The following is a 16,220-nucleotide window of genomic DNA, read 5'->3' as shown; positions in this document are numbered from 1 at the left end:
CTCAGGCTTTAGTGACATACGAAGCTGTGAACATTAGCTCTCGCACCCTCCCTGAACCCCCCCACACCACACCACCCTCCTTCCACCCCCTTTGTGTGTTTGCTGATTGCTTCCACACACTTGCAACCCAAGTCCAGCTGGAGATTGTAAAAATAAACGGCATATTGGAAAAATAGTGCCTGGATTAGAGCCTGTTCAATTTCTTGCTTCTCATGTGGGTTTTTTTTCTTTAGTGTTTGGATGGTGGCAGCTAATTGGGACCAAAGTGCAACATGGAACCTGTCGCCCGGGCCACATGGTGGACACTTCCTGCGAGAGGAGCACAGGTACGCGGCCCACTTAGTCTCCTACACTAGTCTGATTTTCTCATGCACATTGCCGGAACACTCATGCCGTGACTCGATTATTTGCAACAAAAAAAAACAGAACTACTTATGAAGTGGGTTGAGATTATAATAATTTTCATTCTTCATTTTCCAAACCACTTACCTTCACCGGTGTAATAGATAAATCAAATGAATAGAAGTGAAACAATTTAAATGATTGAACACATTTTAGGACAAGAGCAACCTTGAAATTGTTTGTGCTGTTGTTTCGCGGTCTGGCAAAAGTGCTTTGCCTGTTTACAGTCAGATTGTTCACAGTTGCTCTCGTCTCCCCGGAGCGGCGGCAGCGGCAGCTTGATTGTAAACAGAATGGCAGAAAATGCTGCACTTATCAGGCCAATTGTGGTGTTGCACTGATGAAAGCGTTGAAGAAAAAAAAAAGTTCGTTGCGGCAGGTGCAGCTGCTTGTTGAGTTCGTGGGAACCAAAATGACCAAGTTCATTTTATGACGTAAAGGACGTTCAGGGAGGCGTATTATGCAATTTTCTTCAGCGTTTAAAACAATACCCAAGTGACTTCTCAGTAACTTTCTGTGTGTGAAGGCTGAAAGGCTGAATGAAATTAATATGGAAGCAAGGGGGGCATTGTAAAAAAAATGAATTTTTAGTCAGAAGGCCGGCTCAATTGCGTGTGAGCGTCTGGATGTGAGTTGTGGCTTGCAGCAGGTTTCTTGCTAAAAGTGTGAACGTGCCTCTACTTGCCCACAGGCATGAGAGTACCTTCACTGTGCCATGATTTCCCCCCACTTGTCTCCGGGGTAAATTGAGGACAGTTTAGGAATAACCAGGTCGTGTCGGGGGGGCACGGCCTCCCCACGGCCGCCGCCGCTGCTCGCTTTTCAACAGCCTGTCATTTTTTCCGCCGCCACCCGATAAAACCTTTTACGCCTCGCTCGTCACCAGGAGGGCGACAGCCGGAGCGAGAGGGCTTAAAAATGAGCCGTCGGCCCAAAAGCCATCGGGAGGCTTAATTACACATAAGCTGACTTTAATAAGCGCCGGATCGTGTATCCCGCAGACCAACATCTGGACGCTCGTGAATGCCAGCGCTGGCTGAAGGAATGGAGCTATCCGAGTACAAATACTCCCGTGATTTTACGTTTACTCCGACAACATGTTTCACTTGAGCTCAACTTGAATATATGGTGGCGGGGATGTGTGTGTGTGTGTGTGGGGGGGGGGGCTCTCGCCCATGTTTGTCTTACACGAGTTCATTTCAAGCATAATTTATTGCCGATGATATTTACGAGCCCAGAATGAAAATTCATTGTACGATTGACACATTAATGAATATAACATGCGATGTGATTCATCGGCCTTTGGGGGAAGCATCTGTTTTCTACACGCCATTTGTCATCGCCCGAGAAGAGCTCGTGTTTGCCTCTGTCGTTTGACATTGATACTGTGTGTGTGTGTGTTGTGTGTGTGTGTGTGTGTGTGTGTGTGTGTGTGTGTGTGTGCGCGTGTGTGCACGTGTGTGTGTGTGTGTGTGTGTGTGTGTGTGAGGTCTAAAGTCGCTTCACCCGTCTGGTAATTACACAGTAGGCGATGTAACTCCCGGGATACATCGCCGCACTTTTCTTGTGAGATGGGAATCACCCCCCCTATTACCCCCCACCCCCCCACAGCATTTAAATATGGAACGTTCCAGAAGCATTTTTCCAGAAGTTTTTAATGAGGGCTTCTGTTGGAGATATTTGTAGCACAGGAAGACACAAACCAATGTAAAGTGTGCAAGTTTGCCACGGAAGGTTCCAGAAGCAATTGGGAACTGTTCTTCCCCCCGCCCCCTTCCAAACACAATGCCCCACCCATCTTTCTTGGAGAGCGCAACCTCAATACTTTGTCTTCCTTCATTTGCTCCTTACGTCTTTCTGAAACTCCCACGAGGGAGATTCATGATAGAGCAAGAAGAAACTCAAGCGCCCATATCAAGCTTGACCCAAGATGTGATGATTGGGTAAAACATTTTTGTGGAACTTTCCAACTTCCAACACATAATCAGCGCTCCTTGAGGGGAGCGTTTCACTTTCACAATTTCCGCATGGACGGCACCGCAACTTTCACTTTGCCTCCCGGCCACCACAAATCACACAAAGTGCCCAGTATGCTTTTTGGCTTTTTTTTTTTTTTCCACGGCCGCAGACGTGACTTCACAAGCCGGCCGGTCGGACGGACGCGTGAAACGTCACCTGACTTCTTAATCATTTCAAGACAATTTGTTGAAAGTCCGCCTCGCCAGCGCCAGCCGCCGATTGGCCGCCGACTCTGCTCGATGCTTTTTGACATGTTTACACAAATTTGACTCGGGGGAGTCGCCGAGCCAGACTGGCTTGATTGAATCGTATGAAATAATTCTGAGGGGAAAGTGGAAAATTTCGACGCTTGCTTTTGAACCTCGACCCAGGTCTTTGGCTCCATAAATCCAGACCCAAAAAAGACAGCTGCAACAATCGAGCGGTACCAAAATCACAATCCGGGAGGGACCGTGTTGTAGCATTTTACGCAACCACCTTATGCAATGAGGTTGCGTCAGTGCCGAGGGCCATCCGTCCGTCAGCCGCGAAAACCATTCCCGTGTTTTCGGGGCGGCTTTTAGCACCGCCAGCCCAGTCAAGCGTTACCTGGCCTTCCACTTCACCTCCACAACATTCTTTCATGGAGGTTAAATCCTCTTTATGGTCAGCGCGCACCTGTGATGTATACGTTGGGAAGGGATGCCAGCAAGGAAGGCGGCGGGAGATGGAGGTGAGCGGAAACATTAGTTTGGGCTCATGCTGTGGCTGATAAAGTGCCGCCAAAGGACGGCCAAAACCCGACAGTTCAACTTTTCACTTGCTTCATCTCTTCGGAAGCCAAAGAAATTCTCAGAGCTTTCCCATACTGAAAGTATTTGGAAAATTTGGAGGTTTAACAAGCCAAAACGTTTTGACTGACTTTTCAAGACCCACAGAATATTTTGTGGAGCCAAGCTAGCATGCCTACCCGTTGAAAATCGTACTTAAAACATAAACGTGCATTCCTTCCTGATTTTGTTGGCGTCGAAAATCACACGCTGTGGTTCTATTAGCATGTTTTTGCATTTTTTTGCACAATAATCATGTTTGAATTTTTTTCTTACTGCCATTTCCCACTCCAGAATCCGCCTGCTAACGGCTAAAGCTAAAGTTACTCCTCCTCTCAATCCCTTCATCAGCATTCGCTAGCTCAGCAGTTGTTTTGCCGCGTGTGTTCTTTTTCAGCGTTTGAACATTTGCTCTCATATTACCTCATGAAGAATTTATCACGCAATATGAAGCGGCTGCGGCGTGCTCGCCACCTCTTATTATTGACGGGCCGGCAAAAGAACGCAATAAAACGAAAAGAGCAGCGGCGATGTCAACTGGTCGGCGCCCTTCACGGCCGACCGAGCGCTTACGTGAGCATCCTTTCCTACCAATCTTAAAAAAATTGAAGTCTGAGAATGCCCGGCTTGTTTGTTGAGCTTGGGCACGGCTTCAGTCACCCTCACAGCGCCCTCCTTCACAGCGAGGCCAAAAGCGGGTCGTTGGACTGGAGCGCTCAATTCTCATCTAGTCGGACTTTTTTTTTTTATTGTTTTATTGCTTCCTGGCAAAGTGAAAGAGCACAAAGAACTGTAGAAAAGCCCCCCAGGGGGACCCCCCCCTCCCTTCCCCACCTCTTAGGCTCCCCTGCTGTGAAGAACAGCCCTGCGGTGGGCAAGAGTCCCCCCACCTTTCTTCAGGCTGGCCTGTGAATAGTCGGATGCCGTCATCGTTATCCTGCCAATTAACACTCGTTTGTCTCCGGTGAATTCAATTAGGGATGTATTCATGAGTGACCAGAAGTGGGGCGGCGAGTTGGGGGGCATCTCGTACAAGGCCACCCGCTGACTCGCCCGTACATGTCAGCTCAGCTTTTATGTGCATGCAAAAGGAAAACACAGCGAGGAGCAAACGCTCACGCAGAGTTGAGCTTACGTACGTTAACAATCAAACAAAACATTTTATTATCACCTGCCATTACGTCGTATTAGCAAACATAAGACAATAGCTCAAGATTCCGAACCGAATCAGCGGACCGATGTACTGTGATTGTGATGCACACTTTCAAGACGTGTTGTGGACTTTCCAGAATTCTGAGAGGGAAAATGTGTGCTGCAAATGAATTTCTGTGGAAGAAATGTGATTCAAATTATATCATTAAAAGTAAAAGTCACCATAATCTCTAAAACATGCCGCGACACGGAAAGAGCCGCCAGGGTGCATCGACTCACACACGCACGCACACGGGCACACACATTCCGAAGGTAGCGCTCATTAACACACGCGTACACACACGGAGGGGAAAGTGTGTTAAGGTGCTTTTAGGCGTGAACGGCAGCCAGCGTGACGGTCTGACCACAGCGTGCCTCTTAAGAGGATCCAGTTTAAAGCTGCTGATGTCAGTATGTTTTATATTAGCCGTGGATCAAATGACTTCTTCTTCTTCTTCTCGCCTGTAGTGACAAAACCACCTGACTGGGATCCCAACTCAGCTTTATGGGCTTTTGCACGTGTTTTGCAGCTTAGGGCTTTGTGCTTCGTCCAGGGTGTTTTTCCGAGTCACTTTGAGAGATGAATCATAGCAGTGGTAACGTTGTGGAAAAAGTGTTCAGTTGGCAGAGCACCTAAAGAAATTCCGTTAAAAATGTTGACGTTACCGGCGGCACTGGGTAGCACGTCCGCCTCACAGTTAGGAGGGTGCGGGTTCGATTCCACCTCCGGCCCTCCCTGTGCGGAGTTTGCATGTTCTCCCCGGGCCCGCGTGGGTTTTCTCCGGGCACTCCGGTTTCCTCCCACATCCCAAAAACATGCTTGGTAGGCCGATTGAAGACTCCAAATTGTCCCTAGGTGTGGGTGCGAGTGCAAATGGTTGTTTGTCTCTGTGTGCCCTGCGATCGGCTGGCAACCGGTTCAGGGTGTCCCCCGCCTACTGCCCGATGACGGCTGGGATAGGCTCCAGCACTCCCGCGACCCCCGTGGGGACTAAGCGGTTCAGAAAATGGATGGATGGATGTTGACGTTACCGTGGATTGTGCTACATTTATACGCTACGATGTTCCGCAACATTATAGTATGACATGCTACGACGTTATGCTATGTTGGTATGCAACGATGTTATGCTATGTTGGGATGCTACGACGTATGCTACGTAGGGGTCAATTCTGTAAATTCCTGAAGAGCAAAATGCAAATAGATGAGATTAACTCGTGAAATGATGAAATCAGGACCGAACAAATGATCAAATTAACAAATGAACGAACTAACTTACAAACTACATGCTACGAAGTTATGCTACGTTGGTATGCTACGACGTTATGCTACGTTGCAAGTAGCTGTCGATTCTGTAAATTCCTGAAGAGTAAAATGCAAATAGACGATTGTCTCGTAAACCGATGAACTCAAGACCTAACAAAGGATCAAATTAACAAATGAACAAACTAACTTACAAACTAATGAAACAACTAACAGACCAAATTACAATCTTGTATCCACGCTCAGTTTTCAATGTCTTTACGTCCATCTTTCTAACGACGGAAGCGAGCCACCCGTTCGGTGTGTTTGGTCTGCAGCCTAATGGCCTCATTGAGGGTGAGGGATGAACGCGTTGACATCATGTGACAGTGATCCAAATCCGAGTCTAAGACGCTCGCTGCGTGTTTTATGGCGTTGCCGAGCGTGCGCGTGATCGAGTGCTAAAGCGGCCTTGCTGCGCATTCGTGTCATCGGACACTCATCAGCCCATGCCAGTGTGTGTGTGTGTGCGTGTGTGTGTGTCGGTCCTGACTTCATGCGGAATGACTTAGTTGCAGTCAGTCACCTCTTCTTCTAATGCCTCATTATTACTTGGGAGTAGTTTGACCACTGCACTCGAACTTGAAGTTGATATGCTCTGCCCGTCTCGGGGACGCGGGTCAGGCCCACGGTCCGAGTTCAAGCGCCGCAGTCCACGGAACAAAGTGACACTAACGCGGTGTTGCCGACGATTTGAGGAAACTGTATTTTAGAAATGCTCCTCACTATTGTTGCGGTCAAACTTATCTCAACGTACAGAACATGACAGGAGGGTCAACTGAAAAACAAAAATCTTCCTTACGACTGGCCGAAACGTTCCGTTTCACCTAGCAGCTGCGATTCATCACGTTTCTCTCGGTGTTTCTTAACACTTTTTTTGTGTAGCTTAACATGTTTTACCGATGGACTTCATTTATGTCAAAGAATGAGCTCATGGGCTGAGTCAAAACAGCGGGAAAGCCGTTCAACAACAAAAACAAGCTTGTCTCTGACTTTTGCAGTTGGGGAGGGGGCGTCGGCGGGATCGCGTACGTTTCAAAAGGTCGCAAGGTTTCGGAAAAAAAATCCCATCTGGAGGAACCTATGACACGGGGGGTGCAGAATATCGGGTGACGCTTGACTTGTATGTTTTCCGTAAGTGTCAACTTTGGAAATGTGAGTTGTTTTTGGTTCCGAAGCTCCTAAAAGGGATGCTTGTGGCGCTCCTTGATGTGGTCCCGCCAGCGTCGCACTCCAGACGCTCATTTACAAGTCGGGTTTCTCTTTTTTTAAGACGTCTGATTGCTAATTCAATGTTGCTTTTGTCTCTGTGGTGACAAATAACTTTGGTAGCTGAAGAACGGGACGCTTTCATTAAACGCAAGCAGCTGGGAGGCAAATGCGTCGTTTGGTTTTAATTACCCGAGCGTCTTCCGTCAAGTCAAGTTGAAAAGAAAGAATAATAAAAGCATGGATGGGGAAGCCTCCAGGAAATCTGAGCAAAAACATCCTGCTATGTTTTCCCAAAAGCGGTATTTTGAAGTTACACGAACATGAAAATGTCTTCCAAATTTGATACAACCCGGAGAAAATTTGATGAACAACTAAATTCTAATGATTCCCAAAAAAACAGTACAGTAGATGAGGCGATATGATGTTTGGCCTTGGACTGGACGATTGGAAACAGGGGCAGCCCAGACCGGGTCATGCGTCAACATTTACGCTCTTCTGGACAAAGCAAGTTGAACCGTACCCACTATTTTTTTTTTTTGGGAACGGTACCGTGGGAAGGACAGCGTGCAACGGCGGGACTTTGTAGTGCAGAAATACATTTGTCAAAGTGCAGCTTAGCCAGCTGCGACGTCCTGTTTTTTGTTGCCGTCCATCAAAAGGCGGATCTTAAACCTTCAATTTGCTCCCCGCCAGAACACAGCGGGCCTGGTCTGGGAGGGGAGGGGGGGTTCGAAAGAGTGCGGCGTGCGACAGTGGATAAGTGCGGTTTGCGGGATTGCCCGACAAACCTGCATTGTGGATGCGGGACGGGGGCCACACCCACTTGAATGATTAGTCTGTAATTAGACAGTTGATAAAAATATGCATGTTGTCATTTTACCGGGAAACAACAAAGACGAACCGGTGAGTGCTCGGCCATCATTTAGCCACGCTCGGGGGAATTCCACGTGGTTTTCTTGTGTTGACAGCTGAAAGTCGCCATGAGTGCCGCTCGCTAAAGAACGGATCTCTCCCAGATCAAATCTACGGATTGTCAGCCAGGGTTAGAGTTTTAAATGAGTGTTCCAAGTCAATGCGCACGACCTTTGACCAAATTTATAAAAAAAACATTAAGTTAATCGTTTAGAGGTCTTGATTTAAAATTGGTACTTGTGATTGTTTGGGCCAGCAGAGGCCCTGACTTGCGGCAAAGGTCCTTCTGTGATGTTCCAAAGCCTCTTAAAGTCAAGTCCTTGTAGATGCACCAAAAAGGAGGACAAACATAAATCTGGTGTCCTGACACTCAAGTCTTTGCGAAGGCCCACAATGCAAGACTTGACTGTAATATCCCCCCTCGTGGCTTGCAAAGAGCACACACGCGCTTTTCAGTTGAAACCTTCACTGGCTATTCTGGGCTGCGGCAGCATGTAATTAAGTTCCTGTCGCTCTCCGCTCGCAGACCTCGTCGACATAAAGCGCGGGCTCGGGTTTAGTTAATTAGTTCCAGTGTGCGACCACGAGCCCCGTGCGAGCGAGCGAGCGCTGCTGGTGGGATGGATGATGGAGAGAGGGGGGGAGGGGTCGCGCACGGCAGAAGTGGGACATGGATCCACCGGACGATGAAGCCTCCACTCCACAGCCACTTCATTAGGTACACAATGGAATGTGAGCCAACACAAATGTTCTGTCTTTAAGATTTCAGCACAGTCGGACAACAGTTTAGGCACCGACCTTTTTTGAATTATTTCATTGAATTAATTGCTCTGTTGCGATTTCAGGTAATCAAACATCAATTGAATTTGTCCATCTTAACCCTCAATGGAACACTTGATGAGATTTTAACTGATGGTGCAAGCTGTCATGGTCAAACATCACCCCGACTGGTGGTGAGTCCACAATCGATTTCAAAACGATTTAATCGTGCCTCATTATGAAAAACAAAATGTCATTTGGCAGTTGTTTACCCGAGTGCGATTCTAGTTCAAGGGCAAATTTGGGAGAGGAAATGTTTCGTCTACGATGCCGTAAATATTTCTTCCTCTCCGTGCCGTGAAGGATGCGCCCATCGATCACGTGCTGAATTTCCCAGACATGCTGTTTGCTACAGTGTATGTGTGTTTTTGTGCGTGTGTGTGTGCGCGCGTGTGTGGGTAGGACCGTCAGCTCAGTTTCATGCGCAGATGCAATTACGGCACCTTGGGACTGCTCGCTGGCTGATTAATGCCACCGGGCGATATATCTCCACGCAAAGTAGAAGCCGTTTAATCTCCTCGGCGACGGGCCGGCCGAGGCTCATCTCTCTCGTCGAGCTGTGAATTACCGCCCTCACCTGTCACCTGATTCGAGCGGCTGGCCGACCTGAACACTTTCAAAAGCACCGGCCTACATTCACAAGTTCAATTGGACTATTTGTCCCATGAACTTGTGACATTGATGTCCTGCATATTTGCAAATTTGCAGAGAAATCAGAAATTTAGGCGCGCTTAGCGACCCAAGATGGCTGCCGGCGTCTTAGCTTCTTGCCACAATGAGTAAATCTCATTGTTAGTCCGTCCAGTTTTTGTGTACCTCGGCCTTGGTGGCAAACACATGTCCCCGCCGCTGCCTGAATCCCGTCTCGTTTTCAAGGGTCAATTTTCCATCGGTGGCTGAGCAGAGAAAGGCGATAAAAAAAAAAAAGTTTGGGATTTGGAGTGGAGCCGAGGATTATCGGATCAAAAAGGCAATGTCGCTAATCCCTCCCCGCCCCATCGTTAAAGATGATGAAATGACAACACATGCAAAACTTCACCAAACTTGCTTAGCGTATGTAAGTACTTAACGGAAGCGAGCTCACGGGATGTGATGGTTTTCTGAGAGGGAGGGGGAGAGGGGGGCTCGGAGCTGGATTAAGCAGGAGCGATGGGGATGTTGATCCCTTCGTGGAGTGCGGAATGAGATGGGAATGTAGCGGTTGCAGAGGTTGTCTCAGCACCGCCGCCGCGGCAATTATCTCCCGAAGCTCTGCGCAAGCTAATTGGAAGAGATGTGGGATAAATCCCAGCCCGGGGGGATTGTGCTCATTTCCAGCTGACCTAATAAGAGTCCGTCCATCGGCTGCCGCGGGAGCCGTGCAGTGTAAAAAGTGCGATCTGGCAACACAAAGCCGCCATCTCTCACGTGCGCGCATCTGGTGCCGTTCTTGCCATCTTCCAAGAAGGGAAGCTTTTGTTATTTCTGGGAACACGGCCCAGCAGTAACTCCGACAAACATCCCAAACGGCACGGACGCTTACGGGTTCCTCCAGAGCGCTGGCGTGTGCGCAGGTTCTTTACTGTCAATTAGATCGATGAATGAAAAAAAAAAAGCTTGCTCAAGCTAGCTAGCGTTCTCTTGCAAACAGTGACAAAGAAATGCTTCGTTGAATACCGATTAAAATAGCAAGTGAGCGACTACCTAATGTTGCATTTGCAAAACTTGCAAAACAAAACAAGTCAAAGAATTCTTCATTTCATCAAATAGTGCTTTCACCCAACCCTTGAAAGTCCTTCCCAGAAAAGAGGTCAGAGGTTATTTTGGGGATCACTTGCCTTACAGAAACCAACTTTTGACAAATGATATCTAACAAAAACTTATTTCAGGCGTATTAGACAGCCCTCTTAAAGAAATCATGACCGCGCTGAACTTTTAACACATATCACTCTAAATTCCCAAAATGGGAATAATCCCTGAAATGTATGCTAATCTGGGTTGAATGCTTTCACGGATTTGGGTTGAGAGCGCAGCCATTTTGTGGATGATATTCTTTATAATCAACATAATAAATAAAATCTAGGCCAAGTTTGTCTCGATGAAGGGCCACTGGAAAAGGCCAAATTTAACATAAAATAGATACCATACTCCACTGAAGAAAAATAAGATGATACAATGAAATGAAATAAAAAGAAAAAATATGTATAAAAAATAATGTAAAAATTAAAATAATAAAATTCCTTTCTAGCACATGCTCCAATTATTTGCCATTATCTGTCAATTACAAAGTAATACAGAAAAAAAACAACAACTCCAAAACATACCTCAATTATCTGCCCGTTGCATCATCCACTCAAGGCAAATAAAAATAAAATATTTAAAATCTATTCCTCTCTAAAATGGATGCCATGCTTCAATTATTTCAGGGCATCATTCACTTGTGACAAATATAAGTCTCCCTTAAATATACATTAAATAAAAATTACTTTGAAGGCCTTTGAGTAATTAAATTATTAGATGTTAAGGCCTTTATGGTGTAAAATTTTATAAAACCTTCCACACCATGTAAGAATGTGCAAAACATTTTTGCGGTTTTGGGCTGGCAACAGTTTACTTGTCACAAATAAACATTTGAATCACGCTAACATGCCCCGATTTGACTTTTTGGACTCAGGGCTACAATATTTCAGAAAATGAACATGGCTCTTTGATATCCATCAAGTCTCGTGTGGTCCTTGTTGCGTCTCCGTGAGGACAAGTCGCTTTGAACGCGTTTCACGCCACAAAAACATTTGCGTCGCTTTTTGGTAATCATCAACAAGAATGAGATACGCCCTGCAACAGATGCAGGCAATGACACGGCATCCCACAGGCCTCTCATGAAATGTGTTTAACAAGCGGCGGGGGGAAGCGATTACCCCCCCCCAAAAAAAATGATGCAGCGCCAAGGACACGGATATCCCCAAGTTCACTGGGAGCGGCGTCAATCTCCCGGCGGATTCTACGGCGATCTGGACCCTGTCAGAGCGCACTAAACACATCGCGTGTTCACCAGCCAAAACCAAAGAAGGCCTCCGACAATAATCTGGAGTAATTGATGTTTTGCTTAGGCCAATCGGCTGCCTGCGCTCGCCGCAAGCCAGTTCCACTTCAAACGCTTGAATGGTGCGTTGCGCCCAATCGTTCATCTGCAGATTGGCAGTGTTCGTTCGTAGTGCCAAGAAAACAAACAACATTCTAAAATTATGTGCTTAGCAGGAATCAACAAATCCCTCAAGCAGATGCAGATCCAATTGCCACCCTGAGATGGATCAAAATTTCTGACCAAGAAAAAAAAATTGTCTCCATTAAACACTTCCCTCAAATAAACACCATCCCCTAAAATACATGTTGTGACCCAAATCGTCAGTTAGGTAATTCCCGCTAAGACAGACACCGCCGCCGAGTCATCGGAAATAAACACAGCCGTCCTACTTCTTTCTGTATGGAAAGGAACTTTGAGTAGGTCCCTCAATAAACGCCTCCTGGTACTCTAAGCACGCGAGTACTTCCACCAAAGGCCCTTGGCGCTCCTTAACTGAACTCATGATGACTTTGTGATCGGGTCTTTTTTTCCCCTCTCGGACCGATGTAGACACGGAGTGGCATTTACGAGCGCAGTTGAGTCGGGTCGGGTCCGACTTCACGGCTCTCCGGGAGGACATAAAACGTCTCTGAAAACAACAGCTCAGGGAGGCTCAAACTTCATCTTGGCACACGGCCATAAATACAGTTACGTACACTTTAGGGACACGAATAAAGAAAGTGTTAAGTGGTACCACCGAGGACGTATAGTACCGAGCTCGATGTAAGCTCATTTATTTGATGCTAAGCAGAATGCGTGGACTTAAAGGAGTTATGCTAGCAGCATTCTCAAAATGGTTACATGAGAAAATAAATTCTTTAGCCTGAGAAATCGTGTACGCACCGAACTCGTGAAATTCTAACAAAGCAGAATGGAGGCTAATATTGGTCTTTTCCCAATGACGTCATAAATGGGGATGATTGGAATTCTTTTCTGCTAACGTAGCTACGTAAAGCAATAATATAGCACAAATGTTTTCTAATGTGACCATTAGGACCATTAGCATTAGCTGAGGGCTAGCATGTTTACATAGTCAATGTTGCCAGAAGCTATTGGCAAAAAAAAAAAATCTTAATTATACTATTTTAAAATATGAACTGATACTAACATTGTTTCCAATGGCAGATAAAATTATGCTTATCAGCGCCACCGTGTTTCCATTCCAAGCTTTTTGTGTTTCACATTTCACACGCCTCTCATCCTTCCTCCATCTGTCACCTTAACGATCCCTGCCCGTTTCCGATATCATAGGCCACCTCGTTCTCTTTCCCTCTCGCTCGGCAGAAATAGAGCGGAGAGCCGAGCCGCTTCCTCATTGATTTCGGATCTGACCTTCCCGTAACCCCCGGCGTAAAACAATCGGCAACTTTATCACACTTCCCTCCTGACAGCAGAGAAAACACGGGGGAGACAAAAAGGCGGCAACGCCGTTGCGAGCCTTCCTGACGGCGCCCGTCAAACGCGTCACGCAGGACAACTAAATCCAGTCCAGTTTTTTTTTTTTTTTTTTTTTGCATTGGTGGGATGAATGATTGCGCCCTCCGTCCCCCAGGGGGCGTAGACAAATGAAGCGCAGGGTGAAGAGGTGAAGCCAAAAATATCCAGCTGCGAATTGGCCCGAGAACGTGTGATAGTGTCAAGGTGGAGGAGACCGATTTCAGGGTTGATGTTTGGTCTACCCCCAAATAACCCCTACCAAAATATTAGGAACACCTCCATTCATCATTGTTTGTACAAACTTAGAAACAAAGGAAAGGTGCCTTTTTGACCCCTCCACATCAAACAGCACCCCCCACCTGGCACACGCGTAGCTTTGGGCTAGTGATGGATGAGTCCGGCCTCAACCGAAATGTTGAATTTCTTTTTTGATGTTTCTCATGTGCATATTTGGCGGTTGGAGGGTGTGGAGCTCCGGCGGCCCCCGTCGACCACCTGACCATGCAGGAAGCGAGCTGGCTGCGACTTCACGCTCCGACGCGCTTCCCACTGTCCCGCAGACGCCATTATTGATTCACACTTTCACTACACAGCTTATTAACCCACAAGCCCCTGCAAATAATGACACAAAGCGGGAGGGGCCCCGCATGGCAACGCCACTCATGATTAAAAGCTGTAACTGGGGTTACAAATATTTAAAGCTCAATTTATGTCTGTTTTTTCCTGGGCCGTGTTGATTATGTGACATTCTTTCAGTCTGCTCGTATTGAGTGGCGACATTACCATCTTCTTTGATGGACTCCATCGGCCCCAAAAGGAGACGGGACGCGGGAGCTGTTTATTTCCAGGCGTCGGGCTTTGTGGGCCCCTTAAATGCAGCTCTGTCTTCATCGCGCCTCCATTCACCGCCGCGCACAAAAAAACCTTTGACCTCTTTCGGTTACGCCCCCCCCCCCCCCCCACCACCCCCGGGAACTCTATGTTACATTTCCCAAATTGACAAATTTCCCGTTCAAGTGAGGGAGCTTCTCTTGGGAACGTTTGGCCCGCTGTCGGCATGTGAGATTCTGGTCGTGAGCTGTGGCCTACTGCAGCTCCTTGCCAGTAAGAAAAACGTTGCATATTTCCCGGAATTTTTAGAGAAAAATATTTTGAGCTAGTATTTTGCCCATGTCCATTTTGTTTTGACTTTGTGGCATCTTACACTTGGTCATAACTCAAATCTTGACCCGCAAGGTATGTATGAAAAAGTAACTAAGTATCCAAAGTTACTTTCTGAGATAATTGACTGATTCACAACAAACAGTTTGCGGTATGAATCAAGAATTAGGTCGTCCATGAACAGAGTGACTACCAAACAAAATAGTGGAAAAAGTAACTCACGTAACCCCCTGAAGTAACTCAGAGCGGCTTTGTATGAAAAGTCGAAAACCTCTGCGGTGATAAACCTCACCAAAATGGAACAGGTTCTCCAAACCTGCAGGCCGTTTAATTCCAAAGAGGCATTGTCATTATTGGAGCTAAGATTGAGTTTAACATGCCTGTCTTCTTATACTTGAGAGAGATTAGAATATTTCATCTGCACAAAAGAGCTTTTAAATTCTCGCTCGTTAATTTCACCAATATTAAGGGTTTATTCAAATCACCACAGGGTGATATGCAGGTCACGAGCAAATGTTCTTAATCTTTTTTTTCCTAAATGTCTCATCAGACAGGTTGTGAGCGGGTTGGCGAGGTCACATGTCACTGCTGATGCTTTATGTTGATCTGTGTTGGAGAATGATGGCGAGGTCCTTGAACGCGCCGCCAGGCCGTCTGCAGGTGGCTGAAATCAACAAGCCAATAAACCAAAACACGGCTTGCCGTCGTCACTTTGCCTCATAACCACCTGGGAAGCTAAACACTTCAGCTTTTGAGCATTTATGCACAAACCTTTCTCGTGTGTACAAAAAGTCTGAAAGTGTTTCCCGAACGACTCACTGGCCATTGTTGTAAATCTGAGCAAATTTACGATCCCCGGACGGACCGCAAACGTCCCCTCCCCATCACACACGGAGCAAGGTCAGCCTTCCACCGCACGTTGTCTCGGACACCGAAGGTCCCCGAGCGCCATCGCTCCTGACGGTGCCGTAAAACACCCGTGTTATATGACCACACTTAGCTGCATTTCACGCCATATTTTCTCAAAGTGCCACTATTAAACTGGGCTGACCAGGCGTCATCTTTTACAATTTTGGGGCCTACGGGAAAGCGATGATTGATTTTCAGTCATCCTGCACTCGGTCGGCTCGGTCTAGCATTTTTTTTTTCAAATTATTGATGAATCTAAAGTGTTGAAAATATCTCCTTCTCCTTGATGGTGTAATGATAATGACTCGGCAAATGCAGCTGGTTTATTTGATCGTCTGACAATGAGAGTTCCACTGCCATCTACTGGAGTGGCTGTGCAATTACACTTTTTTTGTTGTTTAAATATAATTTTTAAATTTAGGCTGAAATTAATTTGAAAACTGTGGCTGAAAAAATGCTTTGGATGAGCTGGTTTTATCCTGTTGGACCGTCAGAGTGTTCGCGTGTCAGAGTTGACGACAGCGAGGTGGGGCAGGTCAGGCCGAGGTCAGATAGACTCTCGCTTGGTGGTCCGCAGATGCTGAGTGAGGGTGCGCCGCTTAGGGTCGAGGCCCAGACGAAAAGGAGGGAGGCGTGCGCATCTTATCTCCGAGGCCATCGTGCGCTCTGTGACATGTTTTGGCTACGGTCACGCCAGTCATTGCGCTCAGTCACAGTTATCAGTGACAGGCGTTTAGGACAAAACGCTCCGGCCAATCAGGTGCTGCACTCATGCATGTAAAAAGCGCTTTCATCAGTCATGTGAGCCTAATAAAATCTTTGTTGCTTGTTGTCCTGCACATTAGTCGCAAGGATAGCATTAGCATCGGAGCTAAAAGATAAGCTAGCGCCACACTGTGTCTAAATAGCTTGATGAAATGCAGCAGACCATGCAAGGTTTGTAACT

General features: G+C 46.8%; 1 protein-coding gene across 2 annotated transcripts in view; it reads left to right on the top strand.

The window, feature by feature from the left end:
- Positions 1-16,220, top strand: part of prdm5 (PR domain containing 5) — a 44,547-nt gene that overhangs the window by 26,715 nt on the left and 1,612 nt on the right. For both annotated transcript variants that reach the window (XR_005097658.1, XR_005097659.1), the window contains one exon: positions 234-326. The gene's annotated coding sequence lies outside the window, so the exon portion shown is untranslated. The remainder of the gene's footprint in view (positions 1-233; positions 327-16,220) is intronic.

This window comes from Syngnathus acus, chromosome 4, assembly GCF_901709675.1.
Source record: "Syngnathus acus chromosome 4, fSynAcu1.2, whole genome shotgun sequence".
Classification (NCBI taxonomy): domain Eukaryota; kingdom Metazoa; phylum Chordata; class Actinopteri; order Syngnathiformes; family Syngnathidae; genus Syngnathus; species Syngnathus acus.
The sequence above is the reverse complement of the archived record's forward strand: the minus strand, read 5'-3'. Positions and strand labels throughout refer to the sequence as shown.